This window comes from Microcaecilia unicolor, unplaced genomic scaffold (genome assembly GCF_901765095.1).
Source record: "Microcaecilia unicolor unplaced genomic scaffold, aMicUni1.1, whole genome shotgun sequence".
Lineage (NCBI taxonomy): Eukaryota > Metazoa > Chordata > Amphibia > Gymnophiona > Siphonopidae > Microcaecilia > Microcaecilia unicolor.
In genome coordinates, this window is record NW_021963078.1 from 87759 (window position 1) to 100078 (window position 12320).

The 12320-nt window shown below is 48.4% G+C and overlaps 1 protein-coding gene across 1 annotated transcript in view; it reads left to right on the forward strand.

Moving 5' to 3' along the window:
- Positions 1-12320, forward strand: part of LOC115458900 (ribonuclease 3-like) — a 121218-nt gene that overhangs the window by 29417 nt on the left and 79481 nt on the right. The window lies entirely within an intron of this gene.

Here is a 12320-nt window from a genome sequence, read left to right on the forward strand (position 1 = left end):
CCTCATCGGTACCGGGGGGGGTACCGATGCCATGCGTCGTGCTAAGGCAAAGAAGCACCGGCATCGGTCACCCTCCAAGCGTGGTACCGAGAGCTCTGGGTCGCCGGTACCACCGGCACCCAAGCGTCGGCATCGGGAGGACCGCTCACCCTCCATTCAGGAGGTGTCGATGCGCTCACCTGTGGACAGCCTGGTACCGCCTCCATCCCCGAAACGGATTCGCAGCTCGTCACCGGTACCGGCCCCACCGCCTTTCTCCGCTGCCTCTCTGAATGAGAGCCTCAAGGCCGTCCTTCTGGAGATCCTGGAGGAGCTGTTGCGTCCTTCTCTTCCGGTACCGGGGGTGCTTGTGCCGCCGGTGCCGTCGAGTGAGGCGACAGCTGGGCCCTCGTCTGCGGTGAGGACACCCGCCCCGGTACCACTTGCGGTGCCGGCCGCCTCCCAGGAGGACTCCCCGATGACGTCGATGGAGGGAGCTCCATCTTTTCCGCTTCGGGAGTCCTCTTCTCGACGCTCCCACCGTGGCCGTGTTTCCACGGAGTCGAGGTGGGTGCAGCTTCGGACCGAAGTCCACCAGCTGATGTCCGACACTGATGAGGAGGCCTCGTGGGAAGCAGAGGAAGGCGTTGGATATTTCTCTGACGAGGAGTCTGACGGTCTTCCTTCTGATCCTACTCCCTCGCCTGAAAGACAGCTTTCTCCTCCGGAGAGTCTCTCTTTCGCGGCCTTTGTCCAGGAAATGTCTACGGCAATTCCCTTCCCAGTGGTCAAGGAGGATGAGCCGAGAACTGAGATGCTGGAGCTCTTGGACTATCCTTCGCCACCTAAGAAATCGTCCACAGTACCCATGCATCATGTCTTCAAGAAGACGTTACTGGTGAACTGGGCGAAGCCCTTAACTACGCCCCACATCCCCAAGAAGATCGAATCTCAGTATCGGATCCATGGGGACCCGGAGTTGATGAGGACTCAAGTTGCCACACGACTCTGGTGTAGATCTGGCCCTCAAGAAGACTAAGAGTTCTAGGGAGTATGCTTTGGCGCCCCCGGGCAAAGACTCTAGAACCTTAGATTCCTTTGGGCGGAAGGCCTACCATTCTGCAATGCTCATCGCCAAAATCCAGTCCTACCAGCTCTACACGAGCATACACATGCGGAACAATGTGCGACAGTTGGCGGACTTGGTGGACAAGCTCCCTTCTGAGCAAGCCAAGCCTTTTCAGCAGGTGGTCAGGCAGCTGAAGGCGTGTAGGAAATTCCTGGCCAGGGGGGTGTTTGACTCTTTTGATGTTGCATCCAGGGCCGCTGCTCAAGGTGTGGTGAGGCGCAGGATCTCATGGCTGCGCGCCTCCGACCTAGAGAATCGAGTCCAGCAGCGGATTGCGGATGCTCCTTGCCGGGGGGGATAATGTTTTTGGAGACAAGGTCGAACAGGTGGTTGAGCAGCTCCACCAGCGGGATACCGCTTTCGACAAGTTCTCCCGCCGTCCGCCTTCAGCATCTACCTCTTCGGGTAGACGTTTTTACGGGGGAAGGAGGACGGTCCCCTATTCTTCTGGCAAGCGTAGGTACAATCCTCCTTCTCGCCAGCCTGCTGCTCAGGCTAAGCCCCAGCGCGCTCGCTCTCGTCAGCAGCGTGCGCCTCAGGCCCCTGCGGCTCCCCAGCATAAGTCAATGGTGGGCTTTTGACTGGCTCCTCCAGAGCATAGCCGACGTCCCAGTATCTGTGCCGGACGACCTCCCGGTTGGAGGGAGGTTAAAATTTTTTCACCAAAGGTGGCCTCTTGTAACCTCCGATCAGTGGGTTCTCCAAATAGTCCGGCTAGGATACTCTCTCAATTTGGCCTCCAAACCTCCAAATTGCCCACCGGGAGCTCAGTCCTTCAGCTTCCAGCACAAGCAGGTACTTGCAGAGGAACTCTCTGCCCTTCTCAGCGCCAATGCGGTCGAGCCCGTGCCATAGGGGCAAGAAGGGCTGGGATTCTATTCCAGGTACTTCCTTGTGGAAAAGAAAACAGGGGGGATGCGTCCCATCCTAGACCTAAGGGCCCTGAACAAATATCTGGTCCGAGAAAAGTTCAGGATGCTTTCCCTGGGCACCCTTCTTCCCATGAGTCAACAGGACGATTGGCTATGTTCTCTGGACTTAAAGGATGCCTATACACACATCCCGATTCTGCCAGCTCAAAGGCAGTATCTTCGATTTCGTCTGGGAACACGGCATTTTCAGTACTGTGTGCTACCCTTTGGGCTCGCCTCCGCGCCCAGAGTGTTCACCAAATGCCTGGCCATAGTAGCGGCTTCTCTACACAGGCTGGGAGTGCATGTGTTCCCGTACCTCGACGATTGGCTGGTAAAGAACACCTCCGAGGCAGGAGCTCAGCAGTCCATGCAGGTGACTATTCGACTTATGGAGCTGCTAGGGTTTGTGATAAATTATCCAAAGTCCCATCTTCTTCCAGTTCAGAAACTCGAATTCATAGGAGCTCTGCTGGATTCTCAGACGGCCCGTGCCTACCTTCCAGAGACCAGGGCCGACAATCTGCTGGCCCTTGTCTCCTCGGTGCAGGCGTCTCAGCAGATCACAGCTTGGCAGATGTTGAGATTGCTCGGCCACATGGCCTCCACGGTTCACGTGACTCCCATGGCCCGCCTTTTTATGAGATCAGCTCAATGGACCCTAGCCTCCCAGTGGTGCCAGGCTGCTGGGGGCTTAGAGGACGTGGTCCGCTTGTCCACGAGGTTTCTCCTCTCCCTCCATTGGTGGACAATTCGATCCAATTTGACCCTGGGATGTCCCTTCCAGATTCCTCAGCCACAAAAGGTGCTGACAGCGGACGCGTCACTCCTGGTGTGGGGAGCCATGTCGATGGGCTCCACACCCAGGGGAATTGGTCCGTCCAGGAACAAGGTCTACAGATCAACCTCCTGGAGTTGCGAGCGGTCTGGAACGCTCTGAAGGCTTTCAGGGATCGGCTGTCCCATCAAATTATCCAAATTCAGACAGACAACCAGGTTGCGATGTATTACATCAACAAGCAGGGGGGCACCGGATCTCGCCCCCTGTGTCGGGAAGCCGTCAGCATGTGGCATTGGGCACGCCGGTTCGGCATGTGGCTCCAGGCCACGTATCTGGCAGGCGTAAACAACAGTCTGGCTGACAGATTGAGCAGGATCATGCAACCGCACGAGTGGTCGCTCAATTCCAGAGTGGTTCGCGAGATCTTCCAAGTGTGGGGCTCCCCCTTGGTGGACCTCTTTGCCACTCAGACCAATCACAAGGTCCCTCAGTTCTGTTCCAGGCTGCAGGCCCATGGCAGGCTGGCGTCGGATGCTTTCCTTCTGTTTTGGGGGGAAGGCCTCCTGTACGTGTATCCTCCCATTCCTCTGATAGGGAGGACTTTGCTGAAACTCAAGCAAGACAGGGGAACCATGATTTTGATTGCTCCTTTTTGGCCTCGTCAGATCTGGTTCCCTCTTCTTCTGGAGTTGTCTTCCGAAGAACCGTGGAGATTGGACTGCTTTCCAACCCTCATCACGCAGAATGAGGGGGCGCTTCTCCATCCCAACCTCCGGTCTCTGGCCCTCATGGCCTGGATGTTGAGAGCGTAGACTTCGTCTCCTTGGGTCTGTCAGAGGGTGTCTCCCGTGTCTTGCTTGCTTCCAGGAAAGATTCTACCAAGAGGAGTTACTTCTTCCTCTGGTGACGGTTTGCTGTGTGGTGTGATGGCAAGGCCCTAGATCCTCGCTCTTGTCCTACACAGACCCTGCTTGAATACCTTCTACATTTATCTGAGTCTGGTCTTAAAACCAACTCTGTAAGGGTTCATCTTAGTGCGATTAGTGCATACCATTACCATGTGGAAGGTAAGCCGATCTCTGGACAGCCTTTAGTAGTTCGCTTCATGAGAGGTTTGCTTTTGTCAAAGCCCCCACTCAAACATCCTACAGTGTCATGGGATCTCAATGTCGTTCTCACCCAGCTGATGAAACCTCCTTTTGTGCCACTGGATTCCTGTCATCTGAAGTACTTGACCTGGAAGGTCATTTTCTTGGTGGCAGTTACTTCAGCTCGCAGGGTCAGTGAGCTTCAAGCCTTGGTGGCTCATGCTCCTTATACCAAATTTCATCATAACAGGGTAGTCCTCCGCACTCACCCTAAGTTCTTGCCGAAGGTGGTGTCTGAGTTCCATCTGAACCAGTCAATTGTCTTGCCAACATTCTTTTCCTGTCCTCATACCCGCCCTGCTGAACGTCAACTGCACACATTGGACTGCAAGCGAGCATTGGCCTTCTATCTGGAGCGGACAAGCCCACACAGACAGTCTGCCCAACTTTTTGTTTCTTTTGATCCCAACAGGAGGGGAGTGGCTGTGGGGAAACGCACCATATCCAATTGGCTAGCAGATTGCATTTCCTTCACTTACGCCCAGGCTGGGCTGACTCTTGAGGGTCATGTCACGGCTCATTGTGTTCGAGCCATGGCGGGGTCAGTGGCCCACTTGAAGTCAGCCACTATTGAAGAGATTTGCAAGGCTGCGACGTGGTCGTCTGTCCACACATTCACATCTCATTACTGCCTTCAGCAGGATTCCCGACGCGACAGTCGGTTCGGGCAGTCGGTGCTGCAGAATCCGTTTGGGGTTTAGAATCCAACTCCACCCCCCTAGGCCCATTTTTATTCTGTTCCAGGCTGCACTCTCAGTTAGTTGGAAAAGTTTAGGTCAATCTCAGTTATGTCCTCGCTGTTGCGAGGCCCAATTGACCACGTTTGTTGTTTTGAGTGAGCCTGGGGGCTAGGGATACCCTATTTGTGAGAACAAGCAGCCTGCTTGTCCTTGGAGAAAGCGAATGCTTACATACCTGTAGAAGGTATTCTCCGAGGACAGCAGGCTGATTGTTCTCACCTACCCGCCCGCCTCCCCTTTGGAGTTGTGTCTTCCCTTGTCTTGTTTTTGATTGGTACGGGACTAGCGAACATGAGCGATTTCGGGCGGGAAGACGGCCGCGCATGCGCGCATTGCGGGCGCGCGCGAGGAATAGCAAACGCTGTTGCTAGGAAGATCTCCGATCGGAGGGGCTGCCGTGGACGTCACCCATTTGTGAGAACAATCAGCCTGCTTGTCCTCAGAGAATACCTTCTACAGGTATGTAGCATTCGCTTTATATAAAACCATGACAGAGAACCAATGTAGCCATGTTTGGGCGGATCCCTGCATCAGGTTTATATAAATGCCTTCAAAAATATATAAAACCATGTAAGCAATAAGACAAAAATGTGATAAAAACAAAGTATTAAAAAAACTTGGTAAATGTACAAAATCACTTGATAAATCAAGTTACATTTACAAGCCATACTGGTAAGACAAATAAAAACAATAATGTAGCTCAAATTAAAAAAGTTAATATAGTGAAAAAATGAAACTGTATACATTGAATATGCTGTGAAACATAGTTGAGACTATAAAATGTATGTAACATAACCATGTACATATAATGAAGAGACATAAGAATGATTGATGATTGATAATGAAGAGACATAAGAATGATTGCAAAAATAAGTTTGAATCCTGATGGAAAATCCTGCTCTGGTTTTGCTTGGGTCATTTCCTTTGAATGGAAAAGCTGAAAAGGAGGGTATATTCTGTGGCAGTAATCTCCATGCTACTAAAAGCCACAATAAAGTTCATATGTCTGGTTTATATAAAGATTTGGAGCATTTAAAATGGAGTGCACAGTAAAAAAAAAACCATAAATTAAAAATTCAATTACAATATTTATTAACACAGTAAATGTGGTCACACAAAACCCAAATGACCATGTTTCTTGCATAGGCTTCAGCAGGGGTTGATGACAAACTGCTAAATTCACAACACAACAGATAAATACCTCTTAATTACAGAAACATACTTCTTATTCAGAAATTAAGAACTTGTGCTTAGTTGCGCTGTTTCACTTTCAAAATGTCCACGATAGATGGTCAGTCTGCATCGATAACTGCAACATTTGTAGCTATTGCAAATCATGAAAAAGATTTGGAGAATATTCAGAGCATGATGTAAGGAGAGGCAGGTAGACTTGAGGAAAGCCACTGTTAATCAATGAGCATAATCAGTGGTGAAATCTACCTATTGTGTGCTCTTTTGTCAGGTTCTCGTGACCTGGATTCGTCACTATTGGAAACAGGATACTGCTTGATAGACCTTTGGTCTGACCCTGTATTTCAGTCCTTTTGCTCTTAAGTTATTATGACCTACCAAGGTCCTCACATTAGGCAAGAGATACCTTGTTGCTTCCAATGCTGCCACTGGGGCAGCCCAGACTCCCTCCTACTTGCAGAGCCCAGCATTGTCCTGCATTGATTGCCTAAATTTTAAAGACACAGCATGCTTTTTTTGCCCATTATCCAGCCGAGGGAATGCTGCCATCCCGTGGAGGCCAGGAAATCGATAGAATACCGCTTCATTCTGCCACCTGCCCAATGATGCTTCAGTGTGCCCTCCACCTCAGACATCTTCATTTTTTCTGCTGACAGCCTTCACATTAGAGCAGAGCATGCTGGTACAGTGTGCATTGACTGGCGATTATTTCTCTAGTAAAGTCTTATTAATACCACCTAGTGATCTGCTCTTTTGTTTGCTTCCACAGTATGCATTTATTACAGCAAGTGCATCTTGGGGACAAGCTAGTTGCTGCTTGCTGTCCAAAAAGAGTAGGTTAAGTCAAGATATTTTTGGGAACAGAAGAAAAAAATGGATGCTGGGCAGTGGGCTACAAGAGGGAGGGAGAGAAATGAATGCTGAGCAAGGACCTTAGAAATGGGAGTGGGAGAAAGAGAAAGCAGAGGTGCTGGGTAGGAGGCTTTGTTGCGCGAGAAGAGAAATGAATGTTGGGTAGGAGGCTTTAACTGGGTGGTGCAAGAAATGGATGCTGAACAGAGGGAATTTTAAGTAGAGGGAGAGAGAGAAAGCAGAGAGCTTAGGGTGTTTTAACTGAGGAGATGCAGTCATGTGCTGCTCATGGAGCTAGTGAGAGATCACTTACTTTGGAGGTGGGACGGCAGTGTATGTTTGTGCGAGATTCTTAGGTGGGGGCAGTTGCTGTAGGGGGGCATCTGTGTATATGAGCTGCTGTTGGGAAGATGGGAGAGGGAGGTGTACTAGTTGCTCCTACTGCTATTTTGCCCTTCATTGCCCACTATGAAAAATGAGTAAATTAGGGCATTTACTAACATACATTAAAACACTTTAATTCAACTTAAGTGCATGCGCATGCATAATGAAGAGGCCCCACTGGGAATAATTGGGCTTGTGAAATTTAATGTACATTAAATCACATTAATGCGCACTAACATGTTAACACACCTTAGGAAATGGGGCCCTTAGATTGTAAATCTGTAGTGCAGGGCCTACCAACTGTACTTGACTTAACTTGTTTAGAGCTTGGATTATATTATGAATTAGGGTTAAGGTTTAAAAGCAGCCTCAAAAGATGGGCTGTTTGACTGAATTTAATTAAGACCAGTGAGGGAGCATAAATTACAAACAGGAAATCTTTTCCAAATGTATAAAGGTTGTATATCAAATGCAGATAAAAGTGCAGAGTTGAGAGTGGGAGTGGAGGAGTGGACTAATGGTCAAGACCTGTCGCTTCTTTCTCTATAACATCAGCAAAATTCGCTCTTTCCTCTCTGAGCACACCACCGGAACTCTCATCCACTCTCTCATTACCTCTCGCCTTGACTACTGCAACCTACTCCTCACTGGCCTCCCCCTTAGCCATCTATCCCCCCTTCAGTCCGTTCAGAACTCTGCTGCACGTCTCATCTTCCTTCTGGACCGATATGCCCATATCACCTCTCTCCTCAAGTCACTTCACTGGCTTCCGATCAGGTACTGCATACAATTCAAGCTTCTCCTACTTACCTACAAATGCACTCGATCTGCAGCCCCTCATTACCTCTCTACTCTCATCTCCCCTTACTTTCCTACCCGAAACCTCCGCTCACAGGTCAAATCCCTCCTCTCAGTACCCTTCTCCACCACCGCCAACTCCAGGCTCCGCCCTTTCTGCGTCGCCTCAACCTATGCGTGGAATAAACTCCCTGAGCCCATACGCCAAGCCCCCTCCCTGCCCATCTTCAAATCCTTACTCAAAGCCCACCTTTTCAATGTCGCCTTCGGCACATAACCATTATACCTCTACTCAGGAAATCTAGACTGCCCCAACTTTACATTTCGTCCTTTAGATTGTAAGCTCCTTTGAGCAGGGAATATCCTTCTTTGTTAAATTGTACAGCGCTGCGTAACCCTAGTAACACTTTAGAAATGTTAAGTAGTAGTAGTAGTAATGGTTAGTGCAGCAGGCTTTGACCCTGACAACCTGGGTTCAATTTTCACTGCATCTCCTTGTGACCTTGGGCAAGTCACTTAACCCTCCATTGCCCCAGGTGCAAAAAACTTAGATTGTGAGCCCTCTGAGGACAGAGATAGTACCTGCATATAATGTGTACAGCGCTGCGTACATCTAGTAGCGCTATAGAAATGATTAGTAGATAGATAGGAATAGATAATGAAGGATGGAGGGCGGGGTAGTGATGGAGTGGAGAAGAATTTACTTAAAAATCTCCCACATAAAAATTGTTCCCCTTTTGTGGTTATTTATTTATTTATTTTCTGCATTTATATCCCACATTTTCTCACATCTTTGCAGGCTCAGTGTGGCTTACAAATACCGTTGTGGCGATCGCCATTTCCGGAATAAGAAATGCAGAAGAATGTTCCAATCAGTATATAGAGTACACAGTAAATTAGAATATGAAGGGCTTCTGCCACTTCTTTCCTCTTGTGAGTCTCAGGGAAGACATAAGGAAGCTGCTACATGTGCACCAACTGTAGTCTGCAGAGATCTCTGAAACAAGGCTGCAGATTCTGCTGCAGGCCTTGTAAAAGGAACTGGAAACCTAGGGAGTGTGTTTCACATTGTGTTCGACAATAGGATTAAGATTTTACATTTTTATATTTGCTTTATTTATGCAAGCTTTTTACATAGCCATCAAGAATAAGACTTTTAATTAGATATCCAGCAATAAATAAAATGGGGGTGGGGTGGGGGGGTGGGGAAGAGCACATACTCCCTCAATAAATCATACAACAAATTTAAATTATCAGTTCCTCAAGGTAGAGGGGGGGGGGGGGGGAGGAAGAGAGAAAAATTAGGGAGATGTCATATACAGAAAAACCTAGAGGGAAGCCTCTTAAATTAATACAGACTGTGCTTAGCTCACCCTTTGTCTATGAGCATCTACAAATAGGAAAAAAATCAATTGAGACCCTTAATTTGAGGATTATTAAATTTCCCTAAGGTCTCATCAGTATAACCAATGGAAAATTTTGAAATTGGAGATGTTGGAGATAAAATAGGAAAACATTCCACCTATTACCAAGGTCTTTTATTTACTGGAAAGAATGTGTTCGATTTTTTTTGGGGGGGGGGGGCAACCTCAACAGCAGATATTTATGTGGATAGCTTGGTCTTAACTCAAATTGTAGAGGATTCTAGTGAAGAATCCAACAGAGCAGTGTTCCATGCATCTTCTGCTAGAGGGCATACCTTGAGACTTCATCTCTGAAGAGACATATTCTGTTTCCTGGTCAGAAAATGTGGACTTTTCTGGATCTCTGCAAAGCCTCTTGAGTGGAGAAAGTATTTTCTTGTCATGCACCAAAAAACATTGGCTTCATGTGTATCTTTTTTATTACTATTTCATTGTAAATGTATTATTAGATTTCAATATATCCACAGGTGTTGCATTCAGGATCTTGGCTTTTTCTCCAGTTGTCCAATTATTATTCCTTGTCATTAGCAGCAGATGAATCCAGATACTTGTGGGTTATGACCATCTACCAGCAGGTATAGATAGAGAATACCAAACTGATCTCTGCCGCATTGGGTGGTATGATCCTTGGTCTGTTAGTATTCTTCATCTCCAGCAAGCGGAGGACAGTCGATCACAAGCTCCTGGTTTCTCCTGCTTCTGTGGCTCCTGCTCCAGGTTTCCTGGTTCAGTTGAGCATGGGGATGTCTAAGCCAGTAGAGGTGCCTGAGTTGGGATACACCTGGTGGTGCCAGGTCCCTCCCCCACCCTTCCCCTCTCTCCTGCCACTTCCTTTCTGCTTATGTGGCATTCTGGAGGGTGGGGGGGGGGGGGCTGCACTTCTGCGTGATCAGAGTTAGAAGGCCTAACTGTACTTGTAAGGCTGGTAAAGATGTGTGAACTTTAATTCTTTCCATCTGTTAGATTTGTTCTGTTTGGGTTACTGCACCTGCAGTGGTACACTTTCTTTTGAAGCAATCTATGTGGGGGTTTGCCTTTGTTGTCGGGACAGTACCATTGGGCCAGCATGGCAGCGATTTGGCGTGCTTTCTTACAGTACCTCTCTTCTGTTGGCAGCAGCCATTTTGGTTACAGGCTGCAATAATGGATTGCTTTTTCTGTTTTTCTGTCTTTGCAGCTTTTGGCCCATTGTGGTGCGGACAGCACCGGTTCCCTTGATTGGCGGAGGTTTTTTTTGTCTGTGTTTGTGGTTTCGGTTCTTGGCTCCTTCTTGCATGGTGAATTCCCGCACAGAAGAAGCCTGAACCTTGCTGCTCCCAGGTCACTCTCGGTTTTTCGGCTGCTCTCACAGCCTTATCCAGGCTACTCCTCCTGGCTGTGTTCTCAGTTTGCAGCTCACTTTTGTTTCTGAGGCCTTGGCTATGCTGGCGTGGGTTGTCCTCTTTTCCTGGGAGGGGAGTGGGTATCCTTCTTTCCTTGAGCTAAGGGGCAACATCTCCTCATGGTTGCCTGGCCTGCTGTTTCCCGGCTGCCTAGGCAGCCTTTGGCTTGTGCCTGCACTTGTAGGGGCGTTTGCTGCCCTCTGCTGCGTTTACTCCAGGTACTGGATTGCGGGATTCCTTGTTTTGGTAGCTGAGACTCTATGCCACTTTTTTCTCCTTCCTGTGTCATGGCCATTTTTGTCCTCTTTGATTTTGGGGAGCTGTCCTGCTAGCGTCCTGTTTCCGCATGAGTATCTAGTGGTGCGCTTCTGAAGCAGCCACCTTTGGGGCATGTTCGTCATCCCGGCATGGCCTCCCTAAGGCGATGATCCCATGTGGAGTCAGAAACCTTAGACTTGTTGTCTGACCTGTTTTGTGGTCCCTTGCAACATTGTCAGCATTCAGCTTTCAACAGCATTTGTGGACTTCGATTTAAGCATAGTAACATAGTAGATGACGGCAGAGAAGGACCTGTATGGTCCATCCAGTCTGCCCAACAAGATAAACTCATATGTGCTACTTTGTGTATATCTGACCTTGATTTGTATCTGTCATTTTCAGGGCACAGACCGTAGAAGTCTGCCCAGCACTAGCCCCGCCTCAGTGGTATTTTCACCTCACAGCTCTCTGCGCCTTTACCCCCCTTGGAGCCATTCCGGCATGGGCGATTGCCCTTCAGATTAGCGCTTCCACTATTGGCTTTCTACCAGCTGTAGCCTTGCGACTTGGAGTAGGTGCTGGTTGGGATGCCCCCTGGGCACTTGACAGGTTGCAGCCTTCTGTTTTTTTGCTGCTGATCAGTGGAAGACAGTTTGTGGAGCCTTCACTGGTCTTTTCATGGCAGATGTTCCAGAACTCTCCTGTTGGGGGCTATGCAGACTACCTGGCATATAGCGGTATAACAAGCAATGTGAAATAAATAAAATAATAAATACGGTCAGATTCTTGCTGTTTAGTGCCTTCACTATTTGCAACTCCAGCTGTGTTGGCTTCCTTCAGCAGTTATTGGCCTTTGGCCTCACAGTGACAGCTTCAGTGCACCTCTATGGCTGCTTGGCTAAGTCATAGCTCTGTGGTATCAGTAAAATGGCTAACTCGTAGCTCTATAATATCGGCAGAATTTGGCACTTTGGCTATTGAACTTCTTCCTTTGGTACATGTGGAGCGTGGTTCCATCCCTGTCTGTACAGCATGGTTTCCCCTTTCCACATGCTGTGGTCTTTAGTATTTGGCTATGGAGCCCGATTTTGGCTACATCCAGTGAACACATCACCCTTCTATTGTGGTCCTGTGCTTCACTGGTCCTAGTCTCAGTTTGATTCAGTGTCAGGATGCCATTTACTACTATTACTACTATTTAGCATTTCTATAGCGCTACAAAGCGTATGCAGCGCTGCACAAACATAGAAGAAAGACAGTCCCTGCTCAAAGAGCTTACAATCTAGTAGACAAAAAAAATAAAGCAAACAAATCAATTAATGTGTAGAGGAAAGAGGAGAGGA